This window comes from Oncorhynchus masou, chromosome 23 (assembly GCF_036934945.1).
Source record: "Oncorhynchus masou masou isolate Uvic2021 chromosome 23, UVic_Omas_1.1, whole genome shotgun sequence".
In the NCBI taxonomy this organism is placed as follows: domain Eukaryota; kingdom Metazoa; phylum Chordata; class Actinopteri; order Salmoniformes; family Salmonidae; genus Oncorhynchus; species Oncorhynchus masou.
The window spans coordinates 257,000-276,481 of NC_088234.1; the positions used below are offsets into that span (position 1 = coordinate 257,000).

General features: G+C 45.6%; 1 long non-coding RNA gene across 2 annotated transcripts; it reads left to right on the forward strand.

Annotated features, from left to right (window-relative positions):
• The first annotated feature begins 8,664 nt into the window (after positions 1-8,664).
• LOC135510154 (uncharacterized) lies at positions 8,665-19,105 on the forward strand. 2 transcript variants are annotated; one of them, XR_010451071.1, is made up of 3 exons: positions 8,665-8,896; positions 9,682-10,051; positions 18,964-19,105. It is a non-coding gene; the product is annotated as an uncharacterized LOC135510154 (long non-coding RNA). The 2 variants fall into 2 exon arrangements; XR_010451072.1 differs by lacking the exon at positions 18,964-19,105 and having other exon boundaries at positions 9,682-12,295.
• The last annotated feature ends 377 nt before the right edge of the window (positions 19,106-19,482 follow it).

The following is a 19,482-nucleotide window of genomic DNA, read 5'->3' on the forward strand; positions in this document are numbered from 1 at the left end:
GGATGACAAATGGATGGATGACAAATGGATGACAAATGGATGGATGACAAATGGATGACAAATGGATGGATGACAAATGGATAGATGACAAATGGATGACAAATGGATGGATGACAAATGGATGACAAATGGATGGATGACAAATGAATGGATGACAAATGGATGGATGACAAATGGATGACAAATGGATGGATGACAAATGGATGACAAATGGATGGATGACAAATGGATGACAAATGGATGGATGACAAATGAATGGATGACAAATGGATGGATGACAAATGGATGACAAATGGATGGATGACAAATGGATGACAAATGGATGGATGACAAATGGATGGATGACAAATGGATGGATGACAAATGGATGACAAATGGATGGATGACAAATGGATAGATGACAAATGGATGGATGACAAATGGATGACAAATGGATGGATGACAAATGGATGACAAATGGATGGATGACAAATGAATGGATGACAAATGGATGGATGACAAATTGATGACAAATGAATGGATGACAAATGGATGACAAATGGATGGATGACAAATGGATGGATGACAAATGGATGACATACTCAGATGGAAGCAAGTGTATCTGACCCCAAGACACTCATTATGTGGTCTGGAGTCCTACAACACTTCTTCCTAATGTAAGCTAAATGCATTGGATACTAAGCAAACCCTGGCATATTCTAAAGGAGAACATGTCCAAATGAATTATATGTATGCATATCAAACAGGAATATATATTAAGTGAATACATTACGTGGTAAACGCGTGGGGTGTTGTGTTTGTGTGCACAGAGACAGGGAGGTTCTATCAGAAAACACACTTTTACTTGGCATCATAAAATAAACATAACAAAATAACTTTGGGTTGGCTCTGTCCTTCTTCAGGGCCACCTCCTCGTAATCGGTTCCGTACCCCGGGAGCTTCGCGCCCTGCCTCTCTTTTCCTCCCCTGCAGTGTTCCGTTTATGTGGCCTGCACGGCTGGTTGGCACTCTCCCCTAATTGCTGCCATCAACGTCAGCGTCTCCATTCCGGGTACTCCCAGCAGAGGGAGCCAACGTACTTGGCACGTACCTCCCTCTCAATCACCAACCCCCGGGGTAGACCTCCCAGGATAGCACAATTATTGTGTTTCTCCTTGCATGGGGATTAGACAGATGAACTGCATCCTGTCCAAGCCTCCAAACCAGAACCAGAGACACCAACACTTGTCCTTTTTAATAATGTAAAGTCTTATTGGCTTCCTGTATCTGTGCACGAAACCTTAGAACACAGTCCATTGTACAAAATAAGTCATCCCCAAGTGAGGGACATCATGAAGATGACCCTCCAACACTCAAAAGCTTGTTGCGTACATGAAGGCTCATGACAGTCACATTTTGTTTTGTTCCAGACCCTTACTGAATGAAGGCTAATGACAGTCACATTTTGTTTTGTTCCAGACCCTCACTGAATGAAGGCTCATGACAGTCACATTTTGTTTTGTTCAATACCCTCACTGAATGAAGGCTCATGTTCCAGACCCTCACTGAATGAAGGCTCATGTTCAAGACCCTTACTGAATGAAGGCTGAATGAAGGCTCATGTTCAAGACCCTTACTGGATGAAGGCTGAATGAAGGCTCATGTTCCAGACCCTCACTGAATGAAGGCTCATATTCCAGACCCTTACTGGATGAAGGATGAATGAAGGCTCATGTTCCAGACCCTTACTGGATGAAGGCTGAATGAAGGCTCATGTTCCAGACCCTCACTGAATGAAGGTTCATATTCCAGACCCTCACTGAATGAAGGCTGAACGAAGGCTCATGTTCCAGGCCCTTACTGGGTGAAGGCTGAATGAAGGCTCATGTTCCAGACCCTTACTGAATGAAGGCTCATGTTCCAGACCCTTACTGAATGAAGGCTCATGTTCCAGACCCTTACTGAATGAAGGCTCATGTTCCAGACCCTTACTGAATGAAGGCTGAATGAAGGCTCATGTATCAGACCCTCACTGAATGAAGGCTCATGTTCCAGACCCTCACTGAATGAAGGCTGAATGAAGGCTCATGTTCCAGACCCTTACTGAATGAAGGCTCATGTTCCAGACCCTCACTGAATGAAGGCTCATGTTCCAGACCCTTACTAAATTAAGATTCATGTTCCAGACCCTTACTGAATGAAGGTTCATGTTCCAGACCCTTACTGAATGAAGGCTGAATGAAGGGTCATGTATCAGACCCTTACAGAATGAAGGCTCATGTTCCAGACCCTTACTGGATGAAGGCTGAATGAAGGCTCATGTTCCAGGCCCTTACTGGATGAAGGCTGAATGAAGGCTCATGTTCCAGACCCTTACTGAATGAAGGCTGAATGAAGGCTCATGTTCCAGACCCTTACTGAATGAAGGCTGAATGAAGGCTCATGTTCCAGACCCTCACTGAATGAAGGCTCATGTTCCCGACCCTTACTGAATGAAGGCTGAACGAAGGCTCATGTTCCAGACCCTCACTGAATGAAGGCTGAACGAAGGCTCATGTTCCAGACCCTCACTGAATGAAGGCTGAACAAAGGCTCATGTTCCTGACCCTTACTGAATGAAGGCTGAACGAAGGCTCATGTTCCAGACCCTCACTGAATGAAGGCTGAATGAAGGCTCATGTTCCAGACTCTTACTGGATGAAGGCTGAATGAAGGCTCATGTTCCAGGCCCTTACTGGATGAAGGATGAATGAAGGCTCATGTATCAGACCCTTACTGAATGAAGGCTCATGTTCCAGACCCTTACTGAATGAAGGCTGAACGAAGGCTCATGTTCCAGACCCTCACTGAATGAAGGCTGAATGAAGGCTCATGTTCCAGACCCTTACTGAATGAAGGCTGAATGAAGGCTCATGTCCCAGACCCTTACTGAATGAAGGCTCATGTCCCAGACCCTTACTGAATGAAGGCTCATGTTCCAGACCCTTACTGAATGAAGGCTGAACGAAGGCTCATGTTCCAGACCCTCACTGAATGAAGGATGAAGAAGGCTCATGTTCCAGACCCTTACTAAACACCTCATTCAACTAGTTGTGATCTAAATTGAGGATCATGAATAGTTGAACAGCTGGGCTGACAGGAAAGAACTTGTACACAGTGCATTACCCTGGGACAGAAATCACCCACATCTGTATCTTAGAATGAGCTTTATAAGTTATAATGAGCGGACAATTCTGCATGATAGATAACAGCATGTGTGAATCTACTTCTATCTAACCATAGTGATGGTAACTAAACTCCTGGGAGGGTGATGTTGCTGACTAACCTCCTGACTAACCTCCTGAGAGGGTGATGTTGCTGACTAACCTCCTGACTAACCTCCTGAGAGGGTGATGTTGCTGAATAACCTCCTGAGAGGGTGATGTTGCTGAATAACCTCCTGACTAACCTCCTGAGAGGGTGATGTTGCTGACTAACCTCCTGACTAACCTCCTGAGAGGGTGATGTTGCTGAATAACCTCCTGACTAACCTCCTGGGAGGGTGATGTTCCTGAATTACCTCCTGACTAACCTCCTGAGAGGGTGATGTTGCTGAATAACCTCCTGACTAACCTCCTGGGAGGGTGATGTTCCTGAATTACCTCCTGACTAACCTCCTGAGAGGGTGATGTTGCTGACTAACCTCCTGACTAACCTCCTGAGAGGGTGATGTTGCTGAATAACCTCCTGACTAACCTCCTGAGAGGGTGATGTTGCTGAATAACCTCCTGACTAACATCCTGAGAGGGTGATAACATCCTGAGAGGGTGATGTTGCTGACTAACCTCCTGACTAACCTCCTGAGAGGGTGATGTTGCTGAATAACCTCCTGACTAACATCCTGAGAGGGTGATGTTGCTGAATAACCTCCTGACTAACCTCCTGACTAACCTCCTGACTAACCTCCTGAGAGGGTGATGTTGCTGAATAACCTCCTGAGAGGGTGATGTTGCTGACTAACCTCCTGAGAGGGTGATGTTGCTGACTAACCTCCTGACTAACCTCCTGGGAGGGTGATGTTGCTGACTAACCTCCTGAGAGGGTGATGTTCCTGACTAACCTCCTGAGAGGGTGATGTTGCTGACTAACCTCCTGAGAGGGTGATGTTGCTGACTAACCTCCTGAGAGGGTGATGTTGCTGAATAACCTACTGAGAGGGTGATGTTGCTGACTAACCTCCTGACTAACCTCCTGAGAGGGTGATGTTGCTGAATAACCTCCTGACTAACCTCCTGGGAGGGTGATGTTGCTGACTAACCTCCTGAGAGGGTGATGTTGCTGAATAACCTCCTGAGAGGGTGATGTTGCTGAATAACCTCCTGACTAACCTCCTGAGAGGGTGATGTTGCTGAATAACCTCCTGAGAGGGTGATGTTGCTGAATAACCTCCTGAGAGGGTGATGTTGCTGACTAACCTCCTGACTAACCTCCTGAGAGGGTGATGTTGCTGACTAACCTCCTGACTAACCTCCTGACTAACCTCCTGAGAGGGTGATGTTGCTGAATAACCTCCTGACTAACCTCCTGACTAACCTCCTGGGAGGGTGATGTTGCTGACTAACCTCCTGACTAACCTCCTGAGAGGGTGATGTTGCTGACTAACCTCCTGGGAGGGTGATGTTGCTGAATAACCTCCTGACTAACCTCCTGCGAGGGTGATGTTGCTGAATAACCTCCTGACTAACCTCCTGAGAGGGTGATGTTGCTGAATAACCTCCTGACTAACCTCCTGAGAGGGTGATGTTGCTGACTAACCTCCTGAATAACCTCCTGAGAGGGTGATGTTGCTGAATAACCTCCTGAGAGGGTGATGTTGCTGACTAACCTCCTGAGAGGGTGATGTTGCTGACTAACCTCCTGACTAACCTCCTGAGAGGGTGATGTTGCTGAATAACCTCCTGACTAACCTCCTGGGAGGGTGATGTTGCTGAATAACCTCCTGACTAACCTCCTGGGAGGGTGATGTTGCTGAATAACCTCCTGACTAACCTCCTGAGAGGGTGATGTTGCTGAATAACCTCCTGAGAGGGTGATGTTGCTGACTAACCTCCTGACTAACCTCCTGAGAGGGTGATGTTGCTGACTAACCTCCTGACTAACCTCCTGAGAGGGTGATGTTGCTGACTAACCTCCTGACTAACCTCCTGAGAGGGTGATGTTGCTGACTAACCTCCTGACTAACCTCCTGAGAGGGTGATGTTGCTGAATAACCTCCTGACTAACCTCCTGAGAGGGTGATGTTGCTGAATAACCTCCTGACTAACCTCCTGGGAGGGTGATGTTGCTGAATAACCTCCTGACTAACCTCCTGGGAGGGTGATGTTGCTGAATAACCTCCTGACTAACCTCCTGAGAGGGTGATGTTGCTGAATAACCTCCTGAGAGGGTGATGTTGCTGACTAACCTCCTGACTAACCTCCTTAGAGGGTGATGTTGCTGACTAACCTCCTGAGAGGGTGATGTTGCTGACTAACCTCCTGAGAGGGTGATGTTGCTGACTAACCTCCTGACTAACCTCCTTAGAGGGTGATGTTGCTGACTAACCTCCTTAGAGGGTGATGTTGCTGACTAACCTCCTTAGAGGGTGATGTTGCTGAATAACCTCCTGACTAACATCCTGAGAGGGTGATGTTGCTGAATAACCTCCTGAGAGGGTGATGTTGCTGACTAACCTCCTGGGAGGGTGATGTTGCTGACTAACCTCCTGACTAACCTCCTGAGAGGGTGATGTTGCTGAATAACCTCCTGACTAACCTCCTGGGAGGGTGATGTTGCTGAATAACCTCCTGACTAACATCCTGAGAGGGTGATGTTGCTGAATAACCTCCTGACTAACCTCCTGACTAACCTCCTGACTAACCTCCTGAGAGGGTGATGTTGCTGAATAACCTCCTGACTAACATCCTGAGAGGGTGATGTTGCTGAATAACCTCCTGAGAGGGTGATGTTGCTGACTAACCTCCTGACTAACCTCCTGGGAGGGTGATGTTGCTGACTAACCTCCTGAGAGGGTGATGTTCCTGACTAACCTCCTGAGAGGGTGATGTTGCTGACTAACCTCCTGAGAGGGTGATGTTGCTGAATAACCTCCTGAGAGGGTGATGTTGCTGAATAACCTCCTGACTAACCTCCTGAGAGGGTGATGTTGCTGAATAACCTACTGAGAGGGTGATGTTGCTGACTAACCTCCTGACTAACCTCCTGAGAGGGTGATGTTGCTGAATAACCTCCTGACTAACCTCCTGGGAGGGTGATGTTGCTGAATAACCTCCTGAGAGGGTGATGTTCCTGACTAACCTCCTGAGAGGGTGATGTTGCTGACTAACCTCCTGAGAGGGTGATGTTGCTGAATAACCTCCTGAGAGGGTGATGTTGCTGACTAACCTCCTGAGAGGGTGATGTTGCTGAATAACCTCCTGACTAACCTCCTGACTAACCTCCTGGGAGGGTGATGTTGCTGACTAACCTCCTGACTAACCTCCTGAGAGGGTGATGTTGCTGACTAACCTCCTGGGAGGGTGATGTTGCTGAATAACCTCCTGACTAACCTCCTGGGAGGGTGATGTTGCTGAATAACCTCCTGACTAACCTCCTGAGAGGGTGATGTTTGCTGAATAACCTCCCTGACTAACCTCCTGAGAGGGTGATGTTGCTGACTAACCTCCTGACTAACCTCCTGAGAGGGTGATGTTGCTGAATAACCTCCTGACTAACCTCCTGGGAGGGTGATGTTGCTGAATAACCTCCTGACTAACCTCCTGGGAGGGTGATGTTGCTGAATAACCTCCTGACTAACCTCCTGAGAGGGTGATGTTGCTGAATAACCTCCTGAGAGGGTGATGTTGCTGAATAACCTCCTGAGAGGGTGATGTTGCTGACTAACCTCCTGACTAACCTCCTGAGAGGGTGATGTTGCTGAATAACCTCCTGAGAGGGTGATGTTGCTGACTAACCTCCTGACTAACCTCCTGAGAGGGTGATGTTGCTGACTAACCTCCTGAGAGGGTGATGTTGCTGACTAACCTCCTGACTAACCTCCTTAGAGGGTGATGTTGCTGAATAACCTCCTGACTAACCTCCTGGGAGGGTGATGTTGCTGACTAACCTCCTGAGAGGGTGATGTTGCTGACTAACCTCCTTAGAGGGTGATGTTCCTGTTGTTCGGGAGGTTCCCAACTTCTTTACATCTGTCTGGGTGATGGGGTGGGATGTGCTTCAACCTGAGAAGAACAGAGCGGAAACATAAGGGGGGGAATTAACCTCACTGCTCAAATGTCAGTGTTGGTTCAAGCTACTGAGAACCTCCACTACCTCTATTAATGTGCAATGGTTTCGTAAACAGTTTTGCATATTCATAGGCTTGATCAAGTTGTAGGCATTGTATGTATTCAGCTCCACTCCTTGTGGTGGTGGAAAATGGTGTTTCATTAAGCACATCTTTCTGCTTTTTTCCTCCTTCGATATTAAATCGAGTTCTGGAGAAAATGGAGGCCTTGTAGCAGAATGTTTTCACGTACTAACCGGTCCGCGGGGAATACCAATATAGACGGCTGCATACCATGCCTTTGGATGGTAAAATGAAACAACGAGATCTCCATCTGGATTGACTGATGTAATAATGTACAAATAAATTGGCTGGCTAACATGCCTAGACTGAACAGAACACAGCTGGTTAGCTGCATTTTCAACGTTTTTAAATCACATGTGAGATGAAGAGGTGTGAAGTGAACGCATCAGTTGCCATCTTTAGTTTCTGAATAATTTTTTTATAGATGTGCGACATTTGTCATTAGCTGACTAGGAAGTTCCTCCATTCAGGGTAAAAATAAATAAATAAATCTGGGTCTTCACAATTGACACATTGCTGACTTTACAATGATTTAGTTTAGTTGTTCATCTCTTAACAGCTGATATGCAGGAAGAGGTCGCCTGCCAGCTAGTTTTTGGATCTGATGCCAATTTAGCTTGACGAGCGAGCTGATAAATAGCACCGACTCGACATCTGAATTAAATATTCACATGAAAGTAATTTGTTGAGCATTTAAACAACTTGGTAAATAAATCAACGTAAATTTCAAAGTTATTCGCTATGTTCGCTCTGGAACATTTTCTCCCAAACGGGGACGTTAATTCAGACATTGATATGATTATTTCCGCTACTTGTCGCAAGGTGTTATGGGATAGCCTCCCCGGTGAAGGAAACATTGACGAGGCCTTCAAAATCAATAAAATAACGACACCTTAAATCAGCAGTTTAATTGGGATTAAAACACGCCAATTCTGACATATATTGCCTTGAAATTCTGCCTTTTATCGTTGTCGATTGGGACACAACTGTCTGACTTGATTTAGGTTTAGTTCAGCCGCCCTGTTGCACTTATCCAACATGACACTATAGGGCAGCGATCATCCACAGAAGTGCCTGTTTTCTCCACCACAGTAAACTAAATCCAGGGGAGGGACAAAATAAGGATGTTTGCGTGTAATCTTTTGCGCATTATTTTCCTGTTTGAAATCCAACCGGATGTCTAGCCAGTCTCAACTAGCGAAAATCCACCAATGGGAATGCGAGACAATCTCCAGGAACCGTATCCAACTACGTGTGGTCCAATCATATTCGTCCTTTGACTTTAGCTCCGCCCCAAAAGCAAACGGCGGCCATGACACTTTCTCCTCATCGGATCATTGTTTACATCAAACGGAGTGTTACAGAGGAAGTATCTTTTATAAGGTTGAATGAAATGGATTGTAATCTTATTGCTACATCTGTGAAGTTGTAAGAAGAATGGAAAAGCGAATTGAAAACATTATACAGTTCTATCTCTGCAGTCATCTACCTATGATGCCCGTTGTATTGGTTCGGTATCGGTAACTACCGGTACAATCAGCGGCCACTTGTCTGCATTTTCAATACTGTTTTTACAATCGTGTCTATTTTAATGTAACTATCTCTTATATTCGTGCTTTGTTGTATGTTGTAAGACGTCTGTGAAGTTGTGAAATCGTGTGAAGGTGATGCAGGCTACAGTTCAGTAACTTTAACATGCTACTGGACAGTAGTTTATTTTCAACTCCAGTGTTTAACACAGTTTGATTCAACATGTATCAGTCATGGATTAGCTAATACATGCATTATGTTATCTAGTTTAATGGTGTGATAATCGCGATATTTGCCTTGCATTTCAATCTACACATGAATATGGTTCTGCAATGTCAGGTTGGCTATTCTGTTCCCTTGACATTCTGCAAGCATGAATACTTTACACTAATGGAAGATATGTGTTCATCATACTAGTTGGCAATGTATTGAAGGATACACAACTTTCCATAGATGCAGTGTGGACTTTTTACAGATGAAACCCCTTCCATTATGACACTCCCTTCCTGTGTCTGTCATAAAGGCCAATGCATTCTTTGTCCTTTAGTTACACAACTAAATCTAGTAGCTGTCACTTACCTTTCATGCTGTAGGTCTGCTCTCATGGTGCTGAGAATGCTTAGTACTGTATCTGTCACTTACCTTTCATGCTGTAGGTCTGCTCTCATGGTGCTGAGAATGCTTAGTACTGTATCTGTCACTTACCTTTCATGCTGTAGGTCTGCTCTCATGGTGCTGAGAATGCTTAGTACTGTATCTGTCATGTATGTATTCTCTGTATGAAGGTATGAACCCTTGGACATACTGGTGCCTCCTGCACTCCCTCCTGCCTCACGTCTGGCCCCTGTCCCTGATGATCTACCCCAGGCCCTCTTGTATTCACCCCAGGCTTCTGAACTTGCCCCAGTGTGGTGAAGACCAGAAGAGGGTGATGTCCTTCCTGCCTCTCTCTCGCTCTCCCTTAAACACAGCTGGTGATTCCAGAGATGTGGTCATCTCTCAACAAGAAGCAGCAGCAGTGGATTGACCAGACACTGTTTACCAGGAGCCTCCTACAGAGCTCACAGTTCATCACTGTCCTTTCCCTGGTGGGGAGAAGACCAGAAGAGGGTGATGTCCTTCCTGTCTCCAAGGCCTGCTTCAGAATGTGCTGGGGTGAGTTTTTACATAATAAATGAGCAGCTTAGAAATGGTAATTTAATATTTTATTCTCTCATGATGTATCAATGTCTCAGGATGCCACTGGGTAAACATATCTAACTGATTAACTTCTCTGTGATGATATGTGGAACAAGGTGTGTCTGAGGTCAACAGAGGACTTGGCCTAGAGTTAGTCCTGTCTGGTATAATTAGAGGTCCAGACTGGACAAGGAGGGTTGGATAAACTCCTCTCTATGAAGATGAGTCCTGTCTGGTATAATTAGAGGTCAAGACTGGACAAGGAGGGTTGGATAAACTCCTCTCTATGAAGATGAGTCCTGTCTGGTATAATTAGTGGTCAAGACTGGACAAGGAGGGTTGGATAAACTCCTCTATGTGGAACAGGTGTAACTATTTATCATGTGTAACAATCAAACCTCCCTATTGGCTGTGTGTTCCACATTCTAAAGTAGAACCATCGTTTTACTTGCTGACATATTGTCCAGAAATGACCTCATTGGACAGAAAGTGGAACTCCTCCCACACGCATGTTGAACAAATATAATGTTTCCCTGAAACAAAGTATTTCTGTAGTTTCATAAAATAAGAAAGTAATTCATAGTGTCCTTTGTCTGGGGTGATGTGAGTTTCCTTCAACAATCAGTCTTCCAGAGAGATGACACGGGAACCTTGGTGTAAAACTCCTTAGTAATAAAATGTCATTGCAGACAGAATACCTCAGTAGTCTGCAGTAAAGATCTGTGTGGTGAAACAGGAGACAACACTCTGTGGTGTGGACAACCGATGTCAAATGCATACGTCAATCATACCTTAACATTGTTGCATTGGATTAGATACAAGGTGTCTAAGATAAGAAAAGCATGTCTAGACTGTGGTTTCTCACTCTGCTCTAAGCCATCAACCACACCTGTGTGGTCTCAGGCGCTTTGGTGCTTTCGGAACATTTTGGCCTTGAGGCTGCGTGACTATCAGCAGGTGCAAGCAGTTCTCAGCCTGAGAACTAAAGCAGTACATCTCCATTACTTTTACATCGTTGCTCATTGCAAGCATACAAAGGTTATCACATATACAGTAGGGCTCTTCTGGCTCTTACAGACCTGTAACTTCTTCTTTAAGAGGCTCCTCTGTCCTCCACTCGTTACCTGTATTAATGGCACCTGTTTGAACTTGTTATCAGTATAAAAGACACCTGTCCACAACCTCAAACAGGCACACTCCAAACTCCACGATGGCCAAGACCAAAGAGCTGTCAATGGACACCAGAAACAAAATTGTAGACCTGCACCAGGCTGGGAAGACTGAATCTGCAATAGGTAAGCAGCTTGGTTTGAGGAAATCAACTGTGGGAGCAATTATTAGGAAATGGAAGACATACAAGACCACTGATAATCTCCCTCAATCTGGGGCTCCACGCAAGATCTCACCCCGTGGGGTCAAAATGATCAAAATGATCACAAAAATCTCAGAACCACACGGGGGGACCTAGTGAATGACCTGCAGAGAGCTGGGACCAAAGTAACAAAGCCTACCATCAGTAACACACTACGCCGCCAGGGACTAAAATCCTGCAGTGCCAGACGTACTGTGAATCATGGAGGTGGAAACATCATGCTTTGGGGCTGTTTTTCTGCAAAGGGACCAGGACGACTGATCCGTGTAAAGGAAAGAATGAATATATATATACAGTAATCATGGCATTGGTGTAGCCCCTCCCCCGACCCCCAGGGTAACACCCAACAATAGTATTTCATACAAGCCCAACATTTTAAGGCAACATTTGATGTGAACAATTAGCAAATAAACTTCCACACCTTTAGAGGAAGTAGAACTGTGTGACCTGCTTCAGCTGTTTAACATTTGTATGTAGGTGAAGAAGTTAAAAATGTTTTACTTAAGCGAAGCAGTCATTTTAAATATTATACATGTAGGTAGGGTAGACTGGGGAACAAAGTAACACCGGGTCAGTTGTAACAGATAAATAACTCCAATTAGAAACCAGGTAGAAAGCTCTTATTCAATGTGATAATGGTTGGATAGTTTCTCTAATAGGGCTGGGCGGTATACTGTATTTGACTATATACCGGTGTTGATAAACGGACCGCTTTGGGTTTTTACTTTACCTTCTATAACGATATTTAAATGTTTGGTTTGTTAAATGTGATTCGCTGTGTGTAACGTCCATTTTTCTAGTTTACTTGAGTCGTCCCTCTCTGCTCTCTCTCTCTCTCTCTGCTCTCTTCTCTCTCTGCTCTCTCTCTCTGCTCTCTCTCTCTGCTCTCTCTGCTCTCTCTGCTCTCTCTCTCTCTCTCTCTCTCTCTCTCTCTCTGCTCTCTGCTCTCTCTCTCTCTCTGTCTCTCTCTCTCTCTCTCTCTGCTCTCTTCTCTCTCTGCTCTCTCTCTCTCTCTCTGCTCTTCTCTCTCTGCTCTCTCTCTCTGCTCTCTCTCTCTCTGCTCTCTCTCTCTCTCTCTCTGTTCTCTTCTCTCTCTGCTCTCTCTCTCTCTCTGCTCTCTTCTCTCTCTGCTCTCTGCTCTCTCTCTGCTCTCTCTCTGCTCTCTCTCTGCTCTCTCTCTGCTCTCTCTCTCTGCTCTCTCTCTCTCTCTGCTCTCTCTCTCTCTCTGCTCTCTCTCTCTCTCTCTCTCTCTCTCTGTCTCTCTGTCTCTCTCTGTGTCTCTGTCTCTCTCTCTGTCTCTCTGTCTCTCTGTCTCTCCCTCTGTCTCTCTGCTCTCTCTCTCTCTCTCTCTCTGCTCTCTTCTCTCTCTGCTCTCTCTCTCTCTCTCTGCTCTCTCTCTGCTCTCTCTCTTCTCTCTCTCTCTCTGCTCTCTCTCTGCTCTCTCTCTCTGTCTCTCTCTCTCTCTCTCTCTCTCTACGCCGCTTTCCACACAGACCTAGGCCCGTCCCCTGTCACTCAAGGAGAACATTTGTTGTTGCTTGACCACGACCCTCTTTCATTCAGTCTGCATGGTCAATGCAGCACATGCAACAATGTTGATGACAACGATGTTTCCACTTTGATCTTAATATAAAGCCACGTGTTCTATAATTACAATATTAGTTTGTGTTTCTTACATCAGCAAGCAGCTCGTTTGTATTTTCGTAGCAAGTTAAACTAAATCGTGTTTGCCACTAATGGCTAACACGCTAGTTAGCTGGCTAATTTTTTTATTTTTATTTTATTTCACCTTTATTTAACCAGGTAGGCTAGTTGAGAACAAGTTCTCATTTACAACTGCGACCTGGCCAAGATAAAGCATAGCAGTGTGAACAGCAATTCGTTCCAGTCGCAGGCAGCAGAGTACTGGAACGAAAGGCGGCCGAATGAGGTGTTGGCTTTAGGGATGATCAGTGAGATACACCTTCTGGAGCGCGTGCTACGGATGGGTGTTGCCATCGTGACCAGTGAACTGAGATAAGGCGGAGCTTTACCTAGCATGGCCTTGTAGACGACCTGGAGCCAGTGGGTCTTGCGACGAATATGTAGCGAGGGCCAGCCGACTAGAGCATACAAGTCGCAGTGGTGGGTAGTATAAGGTGCTTTAGTGACAAAACGGATGGCACTGTGATAAACTGCATCCAGTTTGCTGAGAAGAGTGTTGGAAGCAATTTTGTAGATGACATCGCCGAAGTCGAGGATCGGTAGGATAGTCAGTTTTACTAGGGTAAGCTTGGCAGCGTGAGTGAAGGAGGCTTTGTTACGGAATAGAAAGCCGACTCTTGATTTGATTTTCGATTGTAGATGTTTGATATGAGTCTGGAAGGAGAGTTTGCAGTCTAGCCAGACACCTAGGTACTTATAGGTGTCCACATATTCAAGGTCGGAACCATCCAGTGTGGTGATGCTAGTCGGGCATGCGGGTGCAGGCAGCGATCGGTTGAAAAGCATGCATTTGGTTTTACTAGCGTTAAAGAGCAGTTGGAGGCCACGGAAGGAGTGTTGTATGGCATTGAAGCTCGTTTGGAGGTTAGATAGCACAGTGTCCAATGACGGGCCGAAAGTATATAGAATGGTGTCGTCTGCGTAGTGGTGGATCAGGGAATCGCCCGCAGCAAGAGCAACATAATTGATATATACAGAGAAAAGAGTCGGCCCGAGAATTGAACCCTGTGGCACCCCCATAGAGACTGCCAGAGGACCGGACAGCATGCCCTCCGATTTGACACACTGAACTCTGTCTGCAAAGTAATTGGTGAACCAGGCAAGGCAGTCATCCGAAAAACCGAGGCTACTGAGTCTGCCGATAAGAATATGGTGATTGACAGAGTCGAAAGCCTTGGCAAGATCGATGAAGACGGCTGCACAGTACTGTCTTTTATCGATGGCGGTTATGATGTCGTTTAGTACCTTGAGTGTGGCTGAGGTGCACCCGTGACCGGCTCGGAAACCAGATTGCATAGCGGAGAAGGTACGGTGGGATTCGAGATGGTCAGTGACCTGTTTGTTGACTTGGCTTTCGAAGACCTTAGATAGGCAAGGCAGAATGGATATAGGTCTGTAACAGTTTGGGTCCAGGGTGTCTCCCCCTTTGAAGAGGGGGATGACTGCGGCAGCTTTCCAATCCTTGGGGATCTCAGACGATATGAAAGAGAGGTTGAACAGGCTGGTAATAGGGGTTGCGACAATGGCGGCGGATAGTTTCAGAAATAGAGGGTCCAGATTGTCAAGCCCAGCTGATTTATACGGGTCCAGGTTTTGCAGCTCTTTCAGAACATCTGCTATCTGGATTTGGGTAAAGGAGAACCTGGAGAGGCTTGGGCGAGGAGCTGCGGGGGCCGGAGCTGTTGGTCGAGGTTGGAGTAGCCAGGCGGAAGGCATGGCCAGCCGTTGAGAAATGCTTGTTGAAGTTTTCAATAATCATGGATTTGTCGGTGGTGACCGTGTTCCCTAGCCTCAGTGCAGTGGGCAGCTGGGAGGAGGTGCTCTTGTTCTCCATGGACTTCACAGTGTCCCAGAACTTTTTGGAGTTGGAGCTACAGGATGCAAACTTCTGCCTGAAGAAGCTGGCCTTAGCTTTCCTGACTGACTGCGTGTATTGGTTCCGGACTTCCCTGAACAGTTGCATATCGCGGGGACTGTTTGATGCTATTGCAGTCCGCCACAGGATGTTTTTGTGCTGGTCGAGGGCAGTCAGGTCTGGAGTGAACCAAGGGCTGTATCTGTTCTTAGTTCTGCATTTTTTGAACGGAGCATGCTTATCTAAAATGGTGAGGAAGTTACTCTTAAAGAATGACCAGGCATCCTCAACTGACGGGATGAGGTCAATGTCCTTCCAGGGTACCCGGGCCAGGTCGATTAGAAAGGCCTGCTCACAGAAGTGTTTTAGGGAGCGTTTGACAGTGATGAGGGGTGGTCGTTTGACTGCGGCACCGTAGCGGATACAGGCAATGAGGCAGTGGTCGCTGAGATCCTGGTTGAAGACAGCGGAGGTGTATTTGGAGGGCCAGTTGGTCAGGATGACGTCTATGAGGGTGCCCTTGCTTACAGAGTTAGGGTTGTACCTGGTGGGTTCCTTGATGATTTGTGTGAGATTGAGGGCATCTAGCTTAGATTGTAGGACTGCCGGGGTGTTAAGCATATCCCAGTTTAGGTCACCTAACAGAACAAACTCTGAAGCTAGATGGGGGCAATCAATTCACAAATGGTGTCCAGGGCACAGCTGGGTGCTGAGGGGGTCGGTAGCAGGCGGCAACAGTGAGCGACTTATTTCTGGAGAGAGTAATTTTCAGAATTAGTAGTTCGAACTGTTTGGGTATGGACCTGGAAAGTATGACATTACTTTGCAGGCTATCTCTGCAGTAGACTGCAACTCCTCCCCCTTTGGCAGTTCTATCTTGACGGAAGATGTTATAGTTGGGTATGGAAATCTCTGAATTTTTGGTGGCCTTCCTGAGCCAGGATTCAGACACGGCAAGGACATCAGGGTTAGCAGAGTGTGCTAAAGCAGTGAGTAAAACAAACTTAGGGAGAAGGCTTCTGATGTTGACATGCATGAAACCAAGGCTTTTCGATCACAGAAGTCAACAAATGAGGGTGCCTGGGGACATGCAGGGCCTGGGTTTACCTCCACATCACCCGCGGAACAGAGAAGGAGTAGTATGAGGGTGCGGCTAAAGGCTATCAAAACTGGTCGCCTAGAGCGTTGGGGACAGAGAATAAGAGGAGCAGGTATCTGGGCATGGTAGAATATATTCAGGGCATAATGCGCAGACAGGGGTATGGTGGGGTGCGGGTACGGCGGAGGTAAGCCCAGGCACTGGGTGATGATGAGAGAGGTTTTATCTCTGGACATGCTGGTTGTAATGGGTGAGGTCACCGCATATGTGGGAGGTGGGACAAAGGAGGTATCAGGGGTATGAGGAGTGGGACAAGGGGCTCCATTGTGAACTAAAACAATGATAACTAACCTGAACAACAGTATACAAGGCATATTGACAATTGAGAGAGACATACAGCGAGGCATACAGTAATCACAGGTGTTGAACTGGGAAAGCTAGCTAAAACAGTGGGTGAAACAACAGCTAATCAGCTAGCATAACAACAGCAGGTAAAATGGCATTGACTAGGCAACGGGGCCGACAGATAAAACAAACAAGCAGAATGGAGTACCGTGATTAATGGACAGTCCAGCGTGCATCAGCTATGTAGCCAAGTGATCAGAGTCCATGGGGCAGGGGGGCTGGACTGGCGAGTGTTATCCAGGTTAAAAAACTAACAATGACTAAATAGCTTGTAGCTAGTTAGCTGGTTAGCTTCTGGAGGTTCTTGAGTGTGTTCTAAAAATTAAAAATAATAGCGATTCCGTATCACATTGGTTGAGGCAGGTTTCCGGAAGGTATAAAAACAAATTAAAAATCAGGAAGAGATAGAAATTACATATGGGCCACTGCGTGTTTGGGACGCGGAAATGCAGACGGTTAGCAGGCCTGTGCTAACAAGCTAACAGATTAGCAGGCCTGTGCTAGCAGATTAGCAGGCCGGGGTAAACAAGGTAGTAGTTAGCGGACCTGGGCTAAACAAGCTAGCAGTTAGCATGCCGAATTAGCAAGCAAGGAGATAGCGAGGGCTAGAGAGTTAGCCTTTGGAGGGCGTCGCGATGGGGTGAGTCTGTTTATTCCTCTTCATGCAGTGACATCGATAGACCGGTCGTGGGTCCGGGTATTGTAGCCCAGGAGTATGCTATGAGCACAGGAGCTCTGGCCGGGCTAGCTTCAAGCTACGTGGGTGGAAAAGCTGGCCAGGAGTAATCAACCAGGGTTGCGGTTTAGCTTGATAGCTAGTTGTGAATATCCAGCTGAGAGATGTTCCGTTTGCGGTGGGAATCCGGGGTTGAAAAAAAAAAAATTGGTTAGCGTCGCGTTGTTCGAACTGGCGAGAGCTTTCCGAGCTAAGGGTTAGCTGATGACCAGTTAGCTGAAGACCGCTAGCATAGCAGGTTGTTAGCTGGCTAGCTTCAGTTGAGGGGTTCCGGTTCCGAAGTAAATATAAATACTTTAGGAAAAGTAGCTACATTGGGTGAGGCGGGTTGCAGGAGAGTATTTGGAAGCGAGCAAAAATGTTTTTACAGATATGCGAAGAAAAATATCTAAAACTATCTAAAACGAAAAAGAGACGATATTTACAGAGAGACGATACGACAGGACGACTTACTGCTACGCCATCTTGGAAATCAGCATGTTGTTTGTTCAACAGTATCTTCTAAATCAAAGAGGAAGAGGCGAAGCATGAATATGTTGGTAATATGAATAAAGATGTAAATGTAGCCAAAGATTATAGGGTCCCCTAGGAAACACTGAACATCACTTTGGTTCCTAACCTGTCACAATAACTCGTCCATGGGCATTTTCATTCGTTGTCATGTCCCAATATTATTTAACCACTGTATTCAAATGATTCCAAAAGTTCACCCAAGTGTTTTGATTTAAATATTATTTGGTTTTATATTCTAACTGAAATTATTGCAGGAAATGATTTTATAATGAACAGAATAAACATTCATTGAAATATTTCCATGATTCCATAAAAAAAAACTTTTACTAATCAAAAACATAAAATAGCGTCAAAAATGTGAAAAATATAATGATATGATATTGTGAACACATCGCCCAGCTCTAGTCGCTACATGCCCAACAACAACAGCTAACAGCTAAGTAACTCCAATTAGAAAGCTCTTATCCAATGGGATAATGGTTGGTTCGTTTCTCTACATGACCAAGTGGTTTTGTTTACATCCATTGATGACTTTTAGTTTTATTGAAGAGTAAAAAAGGTTTTGAGGCCCTAAAGTAAATATAAATCCCGCCACTTTTGGTTGAATTGTAAATGACTGGTACGTCCTAGGAACATATTTACTGTGTAATGGTAGCTTAGATATGTTATTTACATAAAAATATGATTAATCGAAGATAAATAATATTTTCATAATAAACTAAAGTCTAAAAGTGTTAGTTTGTTCCCCAGTCTCCTCTACTCTCACTGAGAAAAGGCCTCAACTGAAGAATCTACAGCTGCTGAGTCTGAGGTGTTAACCAGTCCATTGCTGCTCTGACCACAGTGTTGTTTCTAACTCTACATACACAGCCTTGTGTCAACTCTCACTGTGACCTACTTCAGTTAGTGGAAATAAAGTCAGCAGTGGTCAGACCACAGAATACACCAACATAAATGCACTGCTCGGGCGGCAGGGTCGCCTAGTGGTTAGAGCGTTGGACTAGTAACCGAAAGGTTGCAAGTTCAAATCCCCGAGCTGACAAGGTACAAATCTGTTGTTCTGCACCTGAACAGGCAGTTAACCCACTGTTCCTAGGCCGTCATTGAAAATAAGAATTTGTTCTGAACTGACTTGCCTATTTAAATAAAGGTCAAAAAAACATTTCATTTTGTTGTACACATCTTCCTCCGTTTCATTCAGTAGGACACATCTTCCTCAGTTTCATTCAGATGGACACATCTTCCTCCATTTCATTCAGTAGGACACATCTTCCTCTGTTTCATTCAGTAGGACACATCTTCCTCCGTTTCATTCAGTAGGACACATCTTCCTCCGTTTCATTCAGTAGGACACATCTTCCTCTCTCCATTCAGTAGGACACATCTTCCTCCGTTTCATTCAGTAGGACAACATCTTCCTCTGTTTCATTCAGTTGGACACATCTTCCTCCGTTTCATTCAGTTGGCCACACATCTTCCTATGGATTCAGTAGGACACATCTTCCTCCATTTCATTCAGTAGGACACATCTTCCTCCGTTTCATTCAGTAGGACACATCTTCCTCCATTTCATTCAGTAGGGCTGCAGGGCTCCAGTTTTTCAAGGCCATCAGACTGTTAAACAGCCATCACTAACATTGAGAGGGTGGTGAGGTCTGCCACTTTAATAAATGGATCACTAGTCACTTTAATAATGCCACTTTAAGAATGTTTACATGCCTTC